Below are 23,673 nucleotides of genomic sequence, written 5' to 3'. Positions count from 1 at the left end.
CTGAATGGGTTTGATGAGTGAAAGCTCCAAGCTCTAGAAACCCTTTGTAGTCCTCAGAAGAGGTATTTAGGTGAATATTACGTAACACATAACATCCTTGAAAGAGGGTTATCAGGGAACAAAGGAATGGTGAACAGCTAAACCTATGGTTTACTACCTTTGAAATCTTAGAAATAAGTGTTTAGGGCATGTAAATCATGTCAAGAGCATCATCGAAGAAATAGGGATGTTTTTTGAGGTTTTGGGTGGTTACATAAACTCTATACATGTTAGATGCTTGAAAGAGACAATGAGTGAAATTGTTGGGGTTTTATTGAAAGATTGACCTCAATGATCTTTGACATTTCCTATCCATTAATTAACAACTAAATTCCATAATAAAAAAGCATTACCCCACATGCTTTACCTCTAATGATACATAATCCCAAGATCTCTCCAAACATTGAATTCTAATCTAAGATATCATTTACCACGTATTTGTTGAAGGTTTAGTGTAAAGTAATCAAACAATTCCCCCAGTTAACTATACATTTCATTTTCATTAGCATTCTAGGTAACCATATTATAATTTGAGTACCCCTAGGTTTGAAGTCTATAGCATTCACTCCTTGAGAATCAACCCCAAGTTGTATTGGGTTACTTAAATATAACCGCCTCACCCCCTCAACTATTGGAGTGAGTTTAGCGTTATCAGTCTTTATACTTGATTATCATGAGATCATATATTCAACAACCATAAGGGCCATTGTGTTTGATTATTCAGATGACTATTACATTTAATGATCAGTAGGGATATTTTATTTGATTACAATACGTGATTGTCATATTAAATGTCAATTTGTGTTATATTTTAATGATGTTAAGTCATCCACCGCATGAATAGAATAAATCTTTAATTGCCAACTCGTAGGCCACTACTTAAAAGTTTGTTGGCTTTTCAACCTTCATTAGTGGGATATTCATACGGAGATTTCTGCCTTTTTTCATGATATATTTATATATTTTCCAATGTGATGCTCACCATGCTTTGTTGGGTCATATCCCCAAAAATATTACTAGTAGGTTAATAGTAATACCTATTTCACTTAGTTTGTATTGTCCATCCTAACAAGGGTTGTTAGGTTAATCATGTGGATGCCTATTTTATGCTATCAAGCCATCTTTCTCATCACAATTATAGTAGAATAAGGAAGGCATGGAAAGTATGTCTACAAGTCATATAATGTATTGGGAGTATGTAGTATTTCCGTAATAGGCATTTATTTTTGTGTTACAGGTAAATCTATGTAGGGATTCTCTAAGAGGATAAGACAAATCAATATATCGTCAAAGTCCATATAAGAATAAGGTATACATAAATTTCGTAAGAGGACTAATTCTTTATTAATTAAATTATTACTAACAAATTTATTTTTAGATTTTGTTGAAAGCATCCAAAAAGATAAAATCCTAAAATCAAGATCATCAAAAGGATGCAACATAACTTGGAACTTTTTCTTACCAGAAAACTGAGATAGAGTTTAAGAGGATTATCAATCTCTTTAGATGTGCAATGAGGATGAAATTCCGTCACAATCAAACCATACCTCTATCAGAATGCTTTAATAGTTTCAGTTTTGCATCCATGGTAATTTTTAAACTCACACTATCCTTCTGCCTCTAATGTATTGACATTACAACACATAGCTTTGGAGAGTATTGTCGTTTTCTTATTTCTTTGTGTGAAGTATGACACATTCATAGTTGAGATAGTTGTAAGACTCTTTTTATCACCCTCAATTCCTTTGTCACTTATCTTGAAACAACAAAGGTTATATTCTCAAGAGGATAAACCTTTTAAATTTATTAAGTTAAACAACATATAGTCTATCCCAATGCCAAGGATATGTAGGCGAGCTCAATGTTGAAAACTCAGTCATATTCCAAACTCCCCAAATTTCATTCCTAAGACTTATTGTCTCTCCATTATTTAAAATTAGGATAACTTTTGAATATTCTTGAAAATTATACAAAGAATTATTTCAAACTATAAGTGTCCAGATCTCTAATGTAATTTGAGAGATGTAGGAAATCCAATACTGAAATTCGGCCATAATTCCTTCAAATTAATGCCAAAAACCAACTACTTTTGATAGACAAATTATTGGTTGAACAAAATTAAAATCATTAATTTTCTTTTCCCAGGATTACTTGCACTGATCCTACTCAAGGGAAGCGGTCCAATTGCCAACACCCAAATCTTTCCCTCCTTAGTTGATTAATTATGGATCTTTTTAATTTCTAAATAATTGTTTTGCAAATTAAAGATATTTTATAGATAAATCAATCACAATACATTGTGATAAATTTTAGAATAAACTATATATTATGTACTCATAATATATAAATGCATATTATTCTTAAGGATTTAATGTATATTTTGAAAATGATTCCTTTATTAAAAGATTGCTACTTTATGCAAGAACTAATTTAACTAGGAAACTAAATTTTCTAAATAAGTGTTTTATATTAAAATTAATCAAATATTATTTCAAAATAATTAATTTTTTATTTAAATTGAAGATCTCAATTAATTAATCACGATAATGACTTATCTCAAGTTCCTTTGGGTCAATTTCTTAATCGGCCCATATGGTTCGATCGATTTCAAACACTCAAATTGGATCATTTTCTCTCTTACCCAGCTTAACAATGAAATCCCATTAGTTTAATCCCTCTACAATTTATTTACTCCTTCACCCACGTGTCCTTGTCACTCTCCTTATGCACGTAAATCTTTCTCCAATAGTAGGGGTGGCAATAGGATTTGGCAGGGTGGGTGCAAGTTTTTCTAAACCTATCAATAAAATCCGCCCTACCTCGCCTCATATACCCTTTTAATACATATAAATCCATGCCATACCCATGGAAACCTATACCTCCATACCTTAGGGAATTTACAAAAGATAAAAACTTATTTTAAACTTAAAATATCTAGTTTCAAATGTCTTTCTTCTTCTCTTCTATTTTTGTCAGAATGGTGGGAATTTGCAGTTCAAAAATATAAAACAACCATTAAATAATTATATTAGACACTAGCATATAATAATATCATATAGTTATACATTCAAATTTTAATATCTTGTTGTAGTGACCCGCAAGTTCATTTCCCCAAATTGTATGAATTTTTGACATTTCGAGCTTTCAATAGAGGCTTCATGTCATTTACGACTTTCCAAAATTGTCTGTTTGGTTATCAAAAAGTTTATGTGGATTTTAGGCTTATTTTCTTATTTTAAAGCATTTGCTTTTTAGGATTTGGTCTCAGGGCAAAACCCCTAGTAGATGACCTCAGATGAGAATTTTAACAGTTCCATCAGCTCCGGAACATCGATTAGGCTAGGGAGACCCTTGGTTCAGGTTTGAGGCTTTCATACTCGTTATGGACAAATTATATGAAAAATAGAACTATAGATATGGGCCCCACATTTAGTTGAAATTATCTTGAATAAAAGGTTTAATGATTCTATTAGATCTAAAATATGTTTTATAATCAATATGAACTATTGGATCATGTTCATAGGGTTTTGAATGAGTTTCGGGGTTCAAAAATAAGTCTTTGAAATAGTTTGTACTGGTGTTGTCATGAAAGTGAACCTTTGATTCTGTTTGTCACCATTTGACCATTTGAATAGGTCACAAAAGCAATCTTTGCATCACGTTCATGACCATCGCTAATGGTTAAGACCCAAATTAAACCCTTTTTTGTATTTTTGACATTTTGGGAGCTAAGAAGCTCCAATTTTGACTATTTTTGATGCATTTTGTCACACAACCATTGTCTATCAATTTATATCTCTATATCCCCCATTACTCAAGAACTTCTATTTTTTGTAATTTCCACCCAAGTTGAGAATCTAAACACTATTTTAACCATTTTGAGGGCTTGGGGGCTCAGATTTGGGCGATCCTAGAGAAGATTTTGAGATTTATTCCATGGATAAGTTCTCTAATATTATAATTATTATTTCACCTTGACATCATATTCAAAATAACTTCATATTATTGATTTCAAAATAGGTTTTGGAGTTTTTTGCCAGTAAAGCTTGAAAGTGAGTTTTCTTTGATTTGAACCACATATTAACTCATTTTCACATGGGTTTTTAGTTGTAGACTCCTATGAGTATGGAGAATATATTTTAAATACAATAATGGTTTAAATCCTCTTATTTAAACCCATTTTTGCATCCATTTTAAACTCGTCTTGAATATAGCAATATATTATTACTTTACTCCTAACGATGTATAGACTACTATTTTGATAGCATGATGGTATTTAGGATCATTAAGAGAAGGTGGTTTGTGGTAGACTTCGATCTACTTTTCTTCATGAGATAGTGTAATAGATATGTTGCATGTTAGATAGGGAGGTTAGGATGTGATTGTAGGTACAACACCGTGACATAGCCTAATTTGTGAGTTACGAGATAGTAGGGTGAATCGGCTCTTAAGGTGAAATAATTGTTATGCTTCTAGGATCCTATTACCTAGTTATCTTTCCTATTAGGCATAGTTAAGGCTTATAACCCTTTATTATAAGGTTTGCAACCTTACGTGGTGGATGGTAATGGTTTCCTACATGGTGTTATTATTATGGCAATTATTTACTATTGGGGCCAATGCCGTAATTATGATATTAGTTGGATTCTGAGAAGTGATTTTCCCTTGTAAAGAACATGTCTGCAGTTTATCAATAATTAGATGCTTATAATCATATTGTTTGGATACTGGAGATGGTATGAATATATTAGTATAATTTATGCTCACTAAACAATAGATGTATGATTCCAACTAAAAATATAGTTTTACTAGTATTCTCTTAAAAAAGGATTTATTCCCACTTTTCAACTTCAAAATATATTCTTTCATAATGGGAATCACACCATCTTAAAGAACATTTATGAGGCTTTGAGACTAAATGATATTTTAATGATTCGATTGAGATAGATTTCGATCCATGATTTTACTACTACTATTTACTTCGATCGAGAGAGACTTGACAACGCTAAACTTACACATCGATTTAAGTGCAAGGCGGTCGTTGTTGATGTAATACCCAAATTTGAGTCGGGGTAAAATACACAAGGAACAATGTGAATGGAGATCAAGTAAGTTTGAAAGGAAGGTACTTGCTAAATTCAAATCGAGGATGCAAGTATTTGGGGGATTTTGAATGTTTTAAAAGATATAATAATATTTGGGCTTCTAGAGTACTAACTTGAGGCTAAGAATAATTAGAGTGTAATCAATTAGGATCGGAACTTGGGTTCATGGCATCCTAGGTGTGAACTCATGCATGAGTAATCGATAATTTATAAAAATTAGCTAGGGTCATGTATAGGCTAAATTTATAGATGTTAGTGTCAATCTCTGAATAAAACACTAAATTTCATTCGTGGTTTCTTTCGAACACTTCACGAATGTGGAAAAACATCTAATCCATTACCTAAATTAGCACCCTTATTAATAATATAGCACTATCAAATTTTTTTGACTAAATCAACACTCTTATTTCTAAGATGATGCCATCACAAAAGCAAACTAATGTTATTGTTCGCAAATACCCCTCACCCAATACCCCTATTTCAAGGATGGTATGGAATTCTTAACACTTGGGGTTTTCACGCATAATTCTTAGTTTTAAAATGGGTAAAAGAAAAATCCAAAAAAATAGCTAATTAGATAGGTAAATAAACAACACCCATGCACTAATCACCACCTAATTAAGCATAAGCCCAAGAGGAAGAATTAGCTAATCTTAAAGATAAAAAGTAAACATATACCAAAATTTTTACCAAATTGATCCATGAGAGGTAAAGAGAACGAAAATCCATTCTTTAAACTTCAATAAATCTTCAATGAAAATTGTTAATCCTTCAATTAGGAATTACTCTAATGTCTTCTTAGCATAACAGTAGTATAATAGTATTCCCCAGGTGAAAAAATTGATGATGGGTCAAAGAAGGACAAAAGATGGTGGAAAAAGAGCTAAAAATCCCTATTTGAGCTCCAATTCCAAATTTACACAAAACTATAAAAATCCCACCTCGCTCTTGATATGCTTTTCTTCTCTACCACAATCGACATATCTTGACCGCATTCGGTACTCCAAAGATCGTGGTAGTCATATTTCGATCGCCCTCTATTTGACTTGTTGATTGGTCGAGATTTTGACCCTTAGGCCGTAATTGCGGTACCTAAGGGTGGACTCTTGGGCCTGTATTTCAAATTTTGTTCTATTTTGCTCACATTTCTTCTATTTAATGATTTCCTCAGCTCAGTTTTATCAAGTTTCCTTTCTCATCTTCTCATTTCAACTTTAACCTATATAAATAAGAATTAAGTAAGAAATTAACAACAAATCAACAAAATCATGATAATTTATACTTAAAAGGTGCTAGCAAGTTGTCAAATTGATGACTTATCAACCCCCTAAACTTGAACTATTGCTTTTTCTCAAGCTATCAAGGCTAATTCAATAAGATATGGTATTTAACTCAATTTCATTCAAAGAAATTCTATACAAAAGGAATAAGCAACAAATCTTTACAAAGACTTTCCAAACATGTCATGGCAACAAGTAAACCAAAACTTTTCAATAAGCATATATTTATGAAGCAAAGATGCAAGTTTGTATCAAATGAACCTTCCAAATAAACAAAGCATCTTAAGAGGTGACACAAGATCTACAAAGATTGTCTCTATCTTCATAACGCAACTTCTTTACCGATCTACTTAAACTGGGAGTAAGACTTTACCCTCTACACTAAAGTATCCATGCCGCTCACATCCAAGAGTCAACTCTTCACACACAATACCTTGAAATTCTAAAGGAGTATTCACACTCACTTTTGGAATAAAATTCAAGCACAATGAGCAGACCTATAGGTTGGGCCATTGTGCTTTTTGTCACAAATACCAATTACCATGTTTGTAATCACTAAAGTCTTGCGGGTCAATATGAAGGTTTAAAGTATAGGAAGTAATATATATGGATCAAGTGACTAAAAGGACTACTTCAATACATTCGCTCAACCCTTTCTACCTCATAAATTTTCAAACTATCCACCTTATTCTTCTTTAAATCATTTTCCATATTTGCCTAATATTTAGTTTAACATTTACCAAATAATTCAAAGCCATCATTTTCTTTCTTCACTTTTTTTGACTTTTCCAAGAGATTATAAACCTATTTATATGACCCAAAATTCATGCCATGTTGTATGGGAACCCCAAGCTCACACATATTGAAGGTCACCCAAATAACCCAATACAAACATCTAATCATACCATAGAAGTCGAAGGGACTCCAACTAACAAGTCAAGATTTACGAAAGTAATATCATAAGTCAACATTAGCATCATAATATCTAACTCACACCCAAGTGCACAATTGTTCACAACACTTCTGTACAAAATCAAGAAAATAATGTATATATTGGGAAAAGCCCCTCATGATAGCCAAGACAAGTCAAAAAGAGACTATGTCTAAACTTAAGAGACCAAGAGATGAAGATTGTAATACCCTTACTTTTTCTTAGCTTGAAAATCATCTCAAGGATGTTAGAACTTGCTTTGAAATAAGAAGTCATTCTTATACACGTGGTATTTCCACAATTTCACTTCCTATCACGTGGGAAATTGAATAAGCTTTCCATCAATAAATAGTTTGCCTAAATCCGACATCCGGGCAAAGATTTAGAGCCTTTTAGTGAGATAATGTTTGACCTGAGCCTTCAGCGCATCACGGAGATAGCTCAAATGGCAATTGACAAATTCCAATGTTGCTCAGCAATACTGGCATGTCGGGCCAAACTTCTAGGTCATAGAAAAGGTGGCAACACAATAGCTTCGCATCATGCCACCATGCAGTTTTCCATTTGTCAATTTCCAGTGACATGATGCCATAACACCGCGTCGTGCCAAGGGCCTAATTTGGGAAATTTTACTGAAAATAAAATTACTTGTTCAAGGTTAAAAGGGTAAATTTTCCCCATCTATATAAGATTTCAAACACGGGATTTAGCCCCTATTCATCCAAAATATTGATTTTTTTCGCAAATACTCTCACGATCTCAAGTTAGGGTTTTCATAAAAGGTCCAATTTCAAGAAGGTTTTAGTATCAGTCTTTATAAAACCATAAACTAAGGTATGCATAGTGTTTATTCATGGACTCATTTCGTCCATGAAGTACAAGAATCCTTTTTAACTACAACTTATGGATTTTATTCATGTTTTCAGGCTATGTATGTTCTCTTTCATGTTGATAACTGAGGAATTGATTTCTATTCCATGATTTGACGATAAATTCTATGTGGGTTGATTAGTATTATTAAATATTTGTGAAATCTCATGACTAAAATATTGTATGATGGACTTGGAATTGAAGCATTATGTTTAATTGTTATATAATGTGCTTTACATGTACTATGCCTACAATATGTTTGATTAAATACCTAGATTAAGGAATATTGTCTAACTAGCATAATATCATGAAATCCCCAAGTATGTACAAGATCATGCCTATGACATGTTTGATGAAACGCTCCTATGAATGTATTATATATTATGATGTTAGTCAAGTCTTTAAGTACATCATGCTATGTCAGTTTCCTTCTATCGAGTCATGAGGGTACTTGTACCTAAAATATTAGTTGTGTGCCTAGAGCCATGTCATGTTTTCATGATACTCTCAGTCAAGCGAAGAACTCTTTAACTTTAGATAGTCTTATGACTCTGTAAAAAATCTCCATGATCTCATGACTCAATCATTTGTCAGATATCAGTAGTATTCTATCAGCCACGAAAATTCAGTAACTCAGTCCACGCTCAATTTAATTCAGTATGTCATGTGTACCATCTATTCAGATGGGAGTAGGAATTAGCACCGAGTGAACCCATGGATGGGGACTCACCTATTATATGAGGGTGTGATTCCTAGAAGCAATCCTTGTGTTCCAGAACTAAGTAGCCAACATAGGTTAAGACATTGTAGCCTACTATATGAGTGTAGATGAGATGGCTTAACCTATTATGTAAGGTGTCCCACCATTCTAACTAGAGTTATCTATTATATGAGGGTTACTCACATGTTGTCCTTACTAGTGGCATGGTATTGACACCCTTCTAATTAGGGCATCGATTGGACCCTAGCTCAGCTATCATAGCACCTTTGGGGCATGTTGATTAGATACTACTTCCCACAGTGTCATCTTACTGAATCAGAACTGTTAGATACAGTCAATCAGTCTCAGTAATAGAACTCAGATATTTTTTTAGATTTTAGGACTGTTAGATATAGTCAACTTGATACAGTGCGGAAGTCAGATAGTTCTATCAGATTCAGTACTATCAGCTATAGTCACCCATATTATCAGTTATATTTAGATACAGTCACCTATGTTATCAGCATTATTCAAATATAGTCCTTCATGTTATGAGTTATATCAGGTACTAGTACATCACATTATCAGTATACAAAATCAGAAATCATGAAATCACGTTGTCAGTTACAGGTAAGTATTTATGCATATATTTTTAAATTGAAGTTAGATAGTTAGTTAGCATTATTCATGCATGTGAACTATTGCATATAGCCTACCTCTCATGTATACTCGATAAATATGTGCTGATGCATTCGTGCTATGATGATTTCTTTTTATGTTATACCATAGGTTCAGAGACACGAGTTCAAGGTATTCTATTACCCCACACATTTGTTACATTATTCAGTTATGTTCATGATTGAACATTATGGCCTTTTAGGGCATATTCCGTACTATTATGTCATCTTATTTAGTATACAGGTACAAATATCTTTCATGGGTTAGCTTGTGGTCCTTCGGGGTTCAGCAAATCTGGTCATTACAAACTTTGTATCAGATCCTAAGGTTCAATAGAGTCCTAGAAAGTCTGAAAGCCGCATCTAGTAGAGTGGTAAATTTATGTGTCGTGCGCCACATTTATGTACAAGAGGCTATGAGATGTTTAAGAACAGTTTTCCATATTTCAGTATTCATATAATACCTGTAAGCATAATAACCAGTCAGTCTCTCAGTCTAATCCATTTTTATCTTTCTTCTACAGAACATGCCTCTTTAGAAAAGAAATCAGTCAGCCCTTTAGCCCAAAAAACCTTGGGCGATCATGTTTCTCATGAGGAGTTCACGACCCCATTTACCACTCTTACACAATCAGTCGCTGCTCATAATGAATGGCCAATAGTTGTTCCAACCAACCCAGTGGCCAACTCAGCAGCAGCAAGGATTTGGAACTTCGCCGAAATGAATCCTCCAACCTTCCTCGGGTCTAAGGTAGATAAAGACCCTCAGGAATTTATTGATCAAGTTCATAAAGTGATAGACCTAATAAGGGTGAATACTATTGAGAGTGCTGAGTTAGCTGCATATCAATTGCAGAATGTGGCTCATACTTGGTATAAATAATAGAAATCGGAGAGGGTAAATAATGCAGGTCCTATAGAGTGGGAGGAGTTTGTCACTATATTCTTAGATAGATTCTTTCCCCAAGAGCTTAGAGAAGATAAGGTGCTAGATTTCATCAATCTCAGGCACTGCAATATGATTGGGAAAGAGTATTCTCTAAACTTTACTTAATTAGCTAGGTATGCCTCTTATGTGGTTGTAGACAGTAGATCTAAGATGAGTAAGTTTTCTTCAGGGGTGAACAACAACGTTGTTAATAAGTGCAGATCTGCCATGCTGAACAGTGACATGACCTTAGCTAGACTTATGACCCATGCTCAGTAGATAGAGGAGCAGAAGATTAAGTAGAGGGAGAAACAAAATAAGAGAGCAAAGATAGGTAGTTTCAACTTCGCTCAACCTAAGTCAGAAGGAGGAAACCATTCCTAATTTAATCCTAAGTAATCAGTTCCAGTTCCGTCTACAGCCAGTGCACCAGTTCCTAAGTTTAGAGACGCTAACAAGGATAGAGCACTAGGCTCTAAGACCCAGGGCAGTATTAGTAGTGCCCGCACCTATCCTCTTTGCTAAACTTATGGTAAGCACCATCAGGGTGTGTGTAAAGCATGTAGTGGCATTTTTATTAGTTTTGTAAAGCCAGTCCATATAGTTAGAGACTATCTATAGCCAGGTCCTCAGGGTTAACAGAATCGCTCCTCAGCTCAGTCTGGTCACCCAAATCAGCAGGGTGCCACTTCCAGTGCTACTAGCGGGCAACACCCAAATCGTCTCAATGCTCTTCAGACTTGACAGGATTAGGAAAGTTCTCGTGATATAGTTATTGGTATGTTATAGATCTTTCATATGCATGCTTATGCTTTGCTAGATCTAGGAGCTTCCTTATCTTTTGTTACTCCTTATATAGCAATTGATTTTGAAATCAACCCTAAAATTGTAGCAGAGCCCTCTTCGGTGTCTACCCCAATGGATAAAACCATTATAGCTGAGCTGGTATATAGGAACTTCCCTGTTATTATATTTCAGAAAGTCACGTCAGTAAATTTAGTCAAGTTATAGATGATTGATTTTGATGTCATTCTCGGCATGGATTGGCTTTATTCCTTTTATGCTACAGTCAACTACAGAAATAGAATAGTTCAGTTTTAGTTCCCGAATGAACCCGTCCTTGAGTGGAAGGGTAGCATATCTGCTTTTATTGGTAAGCTTGTTTCCTACCTTAGGGAAAGGAAATTGATATCTAAGAGATGTGTTTATCATCTAGTTCATGTTAGAGATTCTAGTTCTAAGGATCCTAGTCACGAATCAGTCCCAGTAGTGAATAAATATTCAAATATCTTTCCCGAAGATCTTCCAAGAATTCCTCCTGAAAGGGAAATAGACTTCAGTATTGATCTTCTTTCAGACACCCAGCCTATCATTATTCTGCTATACAGAATGGCACTAGTAGAAATCAAGGAACTAAAAGAATAGTTGAAGGATCTCTTAGATAAGGGATTCATTAGACCCAGTATTTCCCCATGGGGTGCACAAGTCTTATTCATGTGGAAGAAAGATGGTTCACTTAGAATGTGTATAGATTACCGTCAACTCAATAAACTCATGGTCAAGAACAAGTATAATCTTCCCAGAATCGATGAATTGTTTAACCAACTTCAGGGTGCCAGTTATTTCTCTAAGATAGACCTCTAATCCGACTATCATTAGCTCAGAGTTAGAGAATGTGACATCTCAAAGATAGTTTTCTGTACGCGGTATGGTCACTTCAAATTTATAGTCATGTCATTTGGTCTTACCAATGCCCCAGCTGCTTTCATGGACTTGAAGAACTGTGTGTTCAAACAGTACTTGGACATGTTCTTCATAGTCTTAATATATGATATTTTGGTCTATTCCCGCACTGAGTGAGATCATGTAGACTATCTCAGAATAGCACTTCATACTCTCAGAGATCATCAGTCATTTGCCAAATTCAGTAGTGCAAATTTTGAATAAGTTCAGTAACATTCCTTGGTCATATTATTTTTGGTGATGGCATTAGAGTAGATCCTCAAAAGACCAAAGCAGTAAGAACTACCCTTTCTTTGTTTGTCCATCAGATATTAGGAGTTACTTGGTTTTGGTTGGCTATTATAGACGGTTTTTTGAGGAATTTTCTTCTATTGCATCCCCTATGTCTAGATTGACTCAGAAGAAAGTCAAATTCCAGTGGTCAGATCCTTGCAAGAAGAGTTTTCATGAATTGAAAACTTGACTTACCTTAGTTCCAGTTCTAGCTCTTCCAGATGGTTCAGACGGTTTTGTAGTTTATTATGATGCATCACGAGTGGGTTTAGGTTGTGTCCTCATGCAGTATGGTAAGGTCATAGCCTATGCCTCCAGATAGCTTAAACCCCATGAGAAGAAGTATCCTACTCATGATCTTGAATTAGCAGCCGTAGTATTTTCCTTGAAGATTTGAAGGCATTATTTATACGGTGTTCATGTAGATATCTTCTCAGATCATAAGAGCCTTCAGTATGTCTTTTCTAAAACATTTCTCAATCTCCATCAGAGAAGGTTGTTAGAGCTCTTAAAAGCTTATGACATGAGTGTCCTCTATCATCCGAGTAAAACCAACGTAGTGGCCGATGCTCTCATTCAAATGCCCATGGGTAGTATTTCTCATTTTAATGATAGTAAGAAGAAGTTAACCCAGGAAGTCCACCATCTTCCTAGACTAAGTGTTTTCTTAGTCGACACTTTAGAGAGTGGTATATGTGTTCAGAGTAGTTCAGAATCATCTCTAGTTTCCAAGGTGAAAGAAAAGCAAGATAAGGATCCTAGCCTTGTCAAGCTAAAATAGTTAGTTCAGAATTTGAAAATAGAGGTTTTTTCCCAAGGGGGAGATGGCATCCACCATTGTCAGGGTCGTCTATGTGTTCCAGGTGTACATGACATAAGGCAGTGAATTCTTGTAGAAGCTCATGGTGCGCGATACTCTGTTCATCTAGGGGGCACTAAGATGTACCGCAACTTGCGGGAGATCTATTGGTGAAGTGGGATGACGAGAGATATTGTAGAATTTATGGCTAAATACTCAACATGTCAGCAAGTTAAAATAGAGAATCAGAAGCCTAGTGGTCCTATGAAGGAGTTCAGTATTCCTTCTTTGAAGTGGGAAGTTGTGAACATGGACTTTGCGATGGGTTTTCCTCGAACTCATCATCAACATGATTCACTATGGGTCATTGTAGATAGAATGATGAAATCAACTCTTTTTCTTCTAGTTCATACCTCGTATTCAGCTGAGGATTAAACTAAGCTCTACATTTAGGAGCTGGTCAGATTGCATGGTGTTTCATTGACTATTATCTCTGATAGAGGTACCTAGTTCACCTCTCATATTTGGAAAGCATAACAAAAGGGTCTTGGTACCCAATTTCATCTCCATACAATATTTCATCCTTAAATAGATGGTCAAGCAGAAAGGACCATTCAGATGTTAGAAGATATGCTACGGGTGTGTGCAATTGATTTCAAGGGAAGTTGGGATGACCACTTTCCTTGGATTGAGTTTGTATACAACAAATCATTCAAGTATTCAGATTGCTCCATTCGAAGCTCTCTATGGTAGGAGATGTAGATCTCTAATTCGTTGGTTCGAAGTTAGTGATGCCTCAATCATAGGTCCTGACTTAGTATTTGACGCCTTAGATAAGTTTAGTTAATTAGATAAAGACTCTGGGCTACTTAGAGCTGACAGAAGTTTTATGCAAATGTTCATAGAAAGGATCTCATGTTTGAGTTAGTGTGCATCACTAACTTAGTATTCAGTCTCATGCTCGTGATCCCATGATAAAATTGATATAAAGTACTACCACATATTTAGTCATGCATTCATGTATCACATTAGTTATATAGTCATTCATAATGACTTGCATTCTCATTGTGAGAAAACTTAGTTCTTCAGAACGTTCATTTATGCATTTATGAATCATTTACAAATGCATCAGATATGCATGTTCAGTATGTTATGTTAAGCTTGTCATTCACATCATTCATGAGATCATGTTCCAGTTATGCATGTTCAACTCATTTTTTCCCCTCTCAATCAGTCTCATTCGAGGACGAATGTTCTACAAGGGGAGATATTGTAATACCCATGCTTTTTCATAGCTTGAAAATCATCTCAAGGATGTTAGAACTAGATTTGAAATAAGAATTTATTCTTATACATGAGGTATTTCCATAATTTTTTCTTCCTATCTTGTCGTAAATTTAATAAGCTTTCTATCGATATATAATTCGCCCAAATCTGACACCCGGGCGAAGAGTTAGAGCCTTTTAGGGAGACAGTGTTTGACTTGAGCCATCAGCGCATCGCGGAGATAGCTCAAATAGAAATTGTCAAATTCCAGTGTTGTTCCACAATACTGGTGCATCGTGCCAAAATTTTGGGTCGTAGATAAGATGGCAACGTGATAGCTCCATATTGCACTATCGTGCAATTTCCCATTTATCAATTTTTAGTGACACGGTGCGATAATGCTATATCGCGCCAAGGGCCTAATTTGGAAAATTTTACAGGAAATTAAATTGCATGTCTAGGGTTAAAAGGGTCAATTTTTCCCCTTATATAATCTTCCAAACATGGGATTTAGCCCTTATTCATTCAAAATATTGATGTTTTTCTCAAATACTCTAAAAAACTCAAGCTAGGGTTTTAATAGAAGGTCTAATTTCAAGAAGGTTTCACCATCGATCTTCACAAAATCATGAACTAAGGTATGCATAGTGTTCATTGATGGACTAGTTTCATCCATGAAGTCCAAGAATTTTTTTGAACTACAAGTTATGTTTAAATGTTCTCTTTCTGCTGATGAACGAGGAATTGATTTCTATTCCATGATTTGATGATAAATTCCATGTGGATTGATTAGTATAGATAAAGATTTGCAAAATCTCATGACTAAAACCTTGTATGATGGAATTGGAATTAGAGCATGATGTTTAATTGTTGTATAATGTACTTTACATGTACTATGACTACAATATGTTTAATTCAATGCCTAGATGAAAGAATATTGTCTAACTAGCATAATATTATAAAATTGCTATGTATGTACAAGCTCATTCCTATGACATGTTTGATGAAATGCTCCTATGAATGTAGTATGTATTATAATATAAGTCAAGTCTTGAAGCAAATCATGCTATGTCAGTTTCCTTCTATCGATTCCTGGAAGTACTTGTACCCAAAATATTAGCTGTGTGTCTAGAGACATGTCATGTTTTCATGATACTCTCAGTCAAGCTATGAACTCTTAGACTTTAGATAGTCTTATGACTCAGGAAAAGATCTCCATGATCTTATGACTAAGTTAGTTGTCAAATATCAGTTGTATTCCGTCAGCCACAGAAATTCAATAAATAATGTTTACCGTCTATTCAAATGGGAGTAGGAATTAGCATCGAGTGAACCCAAGGATGGGGACTTACCTGTTATGTGAGGGTGTGATTCCTAGAAGCAATCCTTGCATTCCAGAACTATGTAGCCAGCATATGTTGAGACATCGTAGCCTGCTATATGAGGTTAGGTGAGGTGGCTTAACCTATTATGTGAGGGTTCCCACCATTCTCGCTAGATTTACCTGTTATATTAGGGTTACTCACATGTTTTCCTTACCATTGGTGCGGTATTGACACCCTTCTAATCAGGTTATAGATTAGACCCTAGCTCACCTATCATAACACTGTTGGGGCATATCGGTTAGATAATACTACCCATAGTTTCATGTTAAAGAATTAGGACTGTCAGATATAGTCAATCAGTCTCGGTAATAGAACTCAGATAGTTCTTAAAATTTCAGGACTATCAAATACAGTCAACCTGATACAGTACAGAACTCATATAGTTCCATCAGATTCAGGACTGTCAGCTACAGTCACCCACCTTAACAGTTATACTCAGATACAATCACCCATGTTATCAGCATTATTTAGATAATGTCCTTCATGTTTTCAGTTATATCAACTACTAGTATGTCACGTTATCAGTATACAGACTCAGAAATCATAAAATCACATTGTCAGTTATAGCGTATTTATGCATGTATTCTCACGTACATGTTAGATAGTCAGTTAGCATTATTCATGAATGTGAACCGTTGCATATATCCTACCTCACAGGTATACTTGGTACATATGTACTGACGTATTCGCGCTATGGTGCTTTCTTTTTATGTTACACCATAGGTTCAGAGACACGAGTTCTAGATTAGCAGTAGATTCCTGATTCAGCAGTCATAGTAGAAGTGAGTCCTCATCCTTTGAGGACCTAATGATTTTATAGTATCTCATTGATTAGCTTACTAGTTAGAGTTAGTCGGGGACATGTCCCATCAACTCTTTATTCAGATTCTTCAGACAGTAGAGGTTTTCAGACTAGATACAGACTAGATAAAGACTATCATGTTTTAGACTTCAGTTTTATTCTTGGTATTATATTACCCCCAGAGATGTTACCTTATTCAGTTATGTTTATGATCGAACCTTATGTCTTTTCATAGCATGTTTTCACATTATTATGTTATCTTATGCAGTGTACAAGTACAAATATCAGTCATGGTTTAGCTTGTGGTCCTTCAGGGTCATGAGCACCGTGTAGCATTTTTGGTTCAGAAAATCGGTTCATTACAAAGATCATCAGATGTAAGGAAGCTAGCCATTTTGATTTAATGCACAAACCGCTTCTATCGCCTAATCACTGCATAGGAAAAGAAGAAAATTCTTTAACCCTTATGTCGTGTGGGAACATAACGTTCAAAGATAGTTACCAGTGGAAACGCTAGCATGTAATTCAAGAATAAGTGATAAAATATCATCACCCATCAAAATCAAGCTAATATATCACATTTCATCTCATTTACACACATATCCTCACACATAGATATATCACATGGTAATCAAGATACCAAGGCTCATCATCATTATCATGCATTCATTCATTAGACATGAATTGGGGACTTTGGCTCTCTACACTTATAGGTTCAACAATTCACAATATGCATAAAACATTAACCACATTCTCATGTTCTTAGACAAGGGACTTCATCCATGCTGAATCATTCATTAGCCAAGGACTTCAACCGCATATGCAATCAATCAAAAAAAAGGCACTAGACATACACACATCCAATTGGACATAGTACTTCAACCATATATCCACATATTTAATTGGGCATCGGACTTTGACCTCAGGAAAAAACATTAGGAAAGGGAATCTAACCTCATGTACACTTGGACTCTAATCACAAGACATTCTATTCGGCAAAGTTCTCTAACCTCAAGAGATCTCATTAAGTAAGGTACTTTAACCTCGAGCAATATCATTAGGCGAGGGACTTCAATCTCAAACCACTCATAAGTCAAGGGACTTTAACCTAAAGCCACCACATAAGGAAAGGGACTTTGACCTCAGGCCATTACAACTATTATTAGTTGGCATTAGGAACTGTAACCCTTTGCCTATGCATCAACATAAATTCAATAGGGTTTATTTCTCAACCATTTCGGTAGCCCAATGCCATCACATATGTAACGTCCTGAGTCTACTACCTCTGATGCTACACGGTGTTCATAATACCAAAGGACCACAAGCTAACACTTGAATTATATCAGTACTTGCACTAAATAATACACTGTAAAATATGGAAAACTGGTGGTAAACTTACCATAAGGTTCAAATATCTAAAATACTACTGAAACCTGAATACTGATATATCTGTCTGAAGAGTCTCTAAACTGTCTACATTGTGGAGTTGATGGGACAGGTCCCCAACAAAATCCATCTACTAAAATACTGTATCTAGTATGATAAAAAAAATAAAGATTATCCTTAAATAATGAGGAATCACTACTTCATCTACTGTTGCTAACTGAATCTAAACTGCTAAGGGTGCTCTGGAGCTCGTGCCTCTGAACTTATGGTATAAAACACCGTAGCGCAAAAATGTATGTGTCAGTATGATGGAATGTACAAGTATGCTAGATTATCTAACGCTAAAAGCAATGGTTCATATGCATCAACAATACTGAGTAAATAATCTGAGTATACTGAATGAGGATATCTGCATGAATGCACAAACTATAAATATAATCATAGGAACAATGAATACCAAATTCTACTAACTAAATTTCTGATAACTGAGTCTACGGATACTGATATCTACTTAACTGAGGTTGAGATCAGTCCTATTTAGTGGGTGATCTCTGAATATACTGATAATGAAGATGATTAACTGAATCTGAGATCAGTCCTATCTAGCTGGTGATCTCTAAATCTAATTGTACTTGATACTAATTGACTTTATTTGAGATCAATCCTATTTAATGAGTGATCTCTGAATCTATTGGTACTAATACTGATATTTCCTGACTAAATCTGAGATTAGTCCTATTTAGTGGGTGATCTCTAAAGCCCTTGATAATACTAATGAGTGATTGTGTCTAACAGTCCTGAATATGTGCTATTGAGCTAAGTTCTTTTATTGAGGCCATTTTTTAAACTGAGACTGTGGGAGGTAGTCATCTAACCGATATTCCCCAAATCTGAACTAGTGGGGTCAAACCTGTAACCCCAGCTGGAAAGGTATCAATACCATGCCACGGGTAAAGATAATTGCTATGGAGTCAGTCCTAATCTAGCAGGTGACCCCTAAAATCAGTCCTGTACTAGCAGGTGATCCCCGAGTATGTCAGTCCTATCTAACGGGTCACATCTAATGCCTATGCAGGCTACGTAGTTATGGAACTTATGGATTGTTCTAGGGTCCTCATTCCTATCTAGCGGGTGAGATCCCATCTCTAGGTTCGCTTGGTGCTGAATCCTACTCTCAACTGAAAGACACTGAACTAATTACTAATTCATTCTAGGCTTGACTGAACTATTATTGATCGTACTTATTTGACTGAGCTAAACTGAATTCACTCATTCTGTTGACTGACAGAATATTACTAAGTTTTGAATCGATTACTGAACTGAAGTTAAAATGCTACTAATAATGATATTACTGAGATATCTTTAGTTCTGTAACTATCTAAGTTCAACTGAGTTCTATAACTGACTGAGAGTACAACTAATCATGGCATGACTGAGATTATCGTGAAACTTACCTGGCTCTAGACAAGTAGCTAATTTGTTGGGGTTAAATACCTGCAGGACTCGTTAACATAAATAATACAAGATAGAACAACTCGTACATAACATGACAATAGGATATCATTCACAATACAATCAATGAGGCATCTCTTCAAGCACTTGGAAGTCTTAAACATGTAAATGTATAAGGAGTGCATACTACTATCTCATAATTCATTCAATAAGGATTGGACATAAGTACGAATGCATGAAACATATCATAATTCATTCACTAAGGCCTTTCAATAAACAATTGGCATGCATTAACTTTTACACAATTGGGGATTTCTTGTCAACGTGCTATAATGAATCTATTTTCGTCACATAAGTATTTTATCAAACATATGGGGAGCATACTTTATTTAATTCACCTAATTAACATGGTTACATCAATCAACATGCATCTTGAATAGGTTTATCATAAACATCACATAAATATCACATACTAGGATCAAAGGTTGGAACTTCATAACAAAGTACGAATTAAAACTCAATAACAACATGAACTTCAATTTTAATTTACATGAATCATGAAAACTCCTAAATATATAATCTTTAAATTTAGAAAAGGATTCTTGAACTTTTTGGGTGGAAGGAACACAAGAATAAATATCTAACATACCTTAGTTCATGATTTTTACAAAGATTGGCGGTGGATTTTTTTTGAATTTTGATCTTCAATGGGAAACCCTAAACTTGTTCTTCAAAGAAATTGGGATAAACCACTATAGTTTAGGTGAAATATGGATGAATCCCATATTTTATCATTATATAAGAGTGTGAAATAGACTAAATTAACCCTGGGGTGGAGGCTATTTGAATGAGTAGAAAACTGGGTGCCGACGTGTTGGTTGACATAGTTTATCGATGGATTTGATGCGATATCCAACGCATCGTGTCATGATCACATCGATCCTTAGTACTTTTGACTAGCAACCTACAACAATGTTAACCAACGAGATAGGTAATGTGGCGTGCCTGGATCACGTTCGTCCACAGTTTTGGGACACCAAACGTGGTCTAAACGCTGTCCAAAAAATCTAAAACTCGTTCGGGAACACCTACTGACATAGTTGATCAAGAATCAACTTAAAGATCTACATTTAAGGGTTGTATGGGTTGAGAAATAAGATTACCAAATTATGAAGGCTAATAAGAGTCTAAGTTTAAACACTTAGCTGAAGTTCTAAGTCTGAACCTCTTTTTAAGCTTTAATAGGCTGAGTAAAGCTTGGAATTTTGTGGGGTCTTACAATATCTTACCTTTGGGAACATTTGTCCTCAAATGGGATTGACTAGACAAAAAATACAAATTTACTGAATTTACTTACTGGACATGAACATCTGAACCATAACTATATGACTGGAACTACTGATTTACTGGAATTTCATACTGAGCATGCATATCTGATGCATGGATACTTTACTTAGATATTCTCATGAAGGCATGATTGGAATTATTGATAAGATGAGCTTCTTCTATAGAACATGCATATCTAATGAACGAATATCTGACTGAGCTGACTCTCGAATGCATGACTGAATATGCAACGATAACTAGTACTAACTTTGTAAGGAACATCTGAACATAAAACTAAATGGGCTTAAGGACATGAAAGCATCGGGGAATCATTGGGTATCTCCCCCTTGGGACACTTACGAATTGGATCATGACTAAACATATAGGATCTGAAACTAATGCATATCTCATGAACTTAAGTGAAATCATAACTAAAATGATGTTCTATCTTGGAATAGTTATATTACTAAGATTTCTGATAGTATGACTTGATGGGAAGGTGAGAAAACAAACTATACAAACCTGACTGTCTGACTTGCTAAACTGGATCGTTGGCTTTACTAACTAACTCATGATAAAACTTAATCCCAAATGAGAGCAAAGGATCTAATAATACATATCATGAAGATGAAGGACTTATAACGTACCTGAATATATGTTAGGGAATCTTTCTGGATCATGATGGGTATGAAGTGCACAAAATATATTCTGACGCTAGCCACTAGTGGTACTAGAAGTAGCAACCTGCTGCCGTAAATCCTTACCCATTTGAGCTACCACTCTACACTCCTGTATCCTGTGGCCTGTCTTACCACAACCAAAACATACCTCATTTCCTACTCTACGTACACCTAGGTGGTTCTTACCATATTATTTACAAAGCGAATTGTTATGCTTACTTCTCATACTACGCTAGGCTTTGTAGCCTGGTGCCCCATTGAGATTACCATCCCTGAACTTTGGTACTGGTGAACTATCTTAAGAAGGAGCTAAGACTGGAAACTTCTGACTATTTTGAAAATGGTTACCACCCTGCGACCCTTGCTAAGAAAACCTAAAACTACCTATTCTGGCTTTCTTATTCATTCTCTCTCTTCTTAGTTTTCTCTGCCTGAATCTACTGAGCGTGCATTAGTCTAGAAATATCTATGTATTTTTTGAGCATAGTAATATTACACTCCTTAACCACCAATCAGACACATCAAAGAATGGATTAGACTATAAGTCTTAACTTGAGCTTATGCTCACTCGCACAACATAAATACTTAAATAAAGGAAACTGTTCCTAAAATATCTCATATTCTCCTTTACATAAATGTGTTGGACAACATACCCATGCATAAGACTCTACTAGATGACTCTTTTAGACTTTCTAGGAAACGTTGAACCTTAGGCTCCGATACCAATCTTGTAACGCCCCGAGTCTGGTACCCCAGATGCAATATGGTGTTCATAATCCCAAAGGACCATAATCTAACCCTAGATAGATATCTAAAACTGAACACTGAATAATACACTATAAAATATGGAAAACTGGGACAAAACTTACCATAAGGTTCAAATATATAAAATATAACTGAAAATTGAATACTGATATATCTGTCTGAAAAACCTCTAAACTATCTGCACTATAAAGTTGATGGGACTGGTGCCTAACTTACTCCATCTACTAAATTACTGAATCTAGTGTAATAAAAAAACTAAAGATTATCCTCGAATGATGAGGACTCACTGCTACGTCTACTGCTGCTTACTGAATCTGGACTGCTTAGGGTGCTCTGGAGCTCGTGCTTCTGAACCTATGGTATAAAACAATATAGTGTAGAAAAGTATGCATTAGTACGATGGAATATATTGATATTCTAAATGAGGTAAGGCTAAATTCAGGGGTTCATATGCATGAACAATAATTACTAAATAAACTAAGTATATTGAATGAGGATATATGCATGAATGCACAAACTATAACTGAAATCATAGGAACACTGAATACTGAATTCTAATAACTAGATTTTTTATAACTGAGTCTACTGATACTAATATCTGATTGGATGAGGTTGAGATCAGTCCTATCTAGCGGGTGATCTCTGAATATACTAATAATGAAGATGATTAACTGAATCTGAGATCAGTCCTATCTAATGGATGATGTCTAAATCTAATTGTACTTGATACTAATTGATTGTAATTGAGATCAGTCTTATGTAATGGGTGTACTCTGAATCTGTTGGTGTTGATACTGATATTGCATGACTAAATTTGAGATTATTCGTATCTAGCGGGTGATCTCAAAATCCTTTTATAATACTAATGAGTGGTTGTATCTAACAGTCCAGAATATGTGCTACTGAGCTGAGTTCTTTTAATAAGGCTGTAGCAGGTAGTCATCTAACAGACATGCCTTAAATATGAACTAGTAGGGTCTATCTTATAAATCCAGCTTGAAGGGTGTCAATACCGTGCCACAAGTAAAGACAACTGCTATGGAGTCTGTCCTTATTTAGTGAGTGACCCCTGAGATCAGTCCTGTGCTAGCGGGTGATCCCCGAGTATGTTAGTCCTATCTAACGGGTGACATCTCATGCCTATGCTAGTTACATAGTTTTGGACCTTAGTGATTTCTTCTAGGGACCTCAGTCCTGTCTAGTGGGTGAGCCCCCATCCCTAGGTTCGCTCGGTACTGAATCCCACTACCAACTGGAAGACACTGA

This window comes from Capsicum annuum, chromosome 3 (genome assembly GCF_002878395.1).
Source record: "Capsicum annuum cultivar UCD-10X-F1 chromosome 3, UCD10Xv1.1, whole genome shotgun sequence".
NCBI classification, from domain to species: domain Eukaryota; kingdom Viridiplantae; phylum Streptophyta; class Magnoliopsida; order Solanales; family Solanaceae; genus Capsicum; species Capsicum annuum.
Note: the sequence above shows the minus strand (reverse complement) of the source record.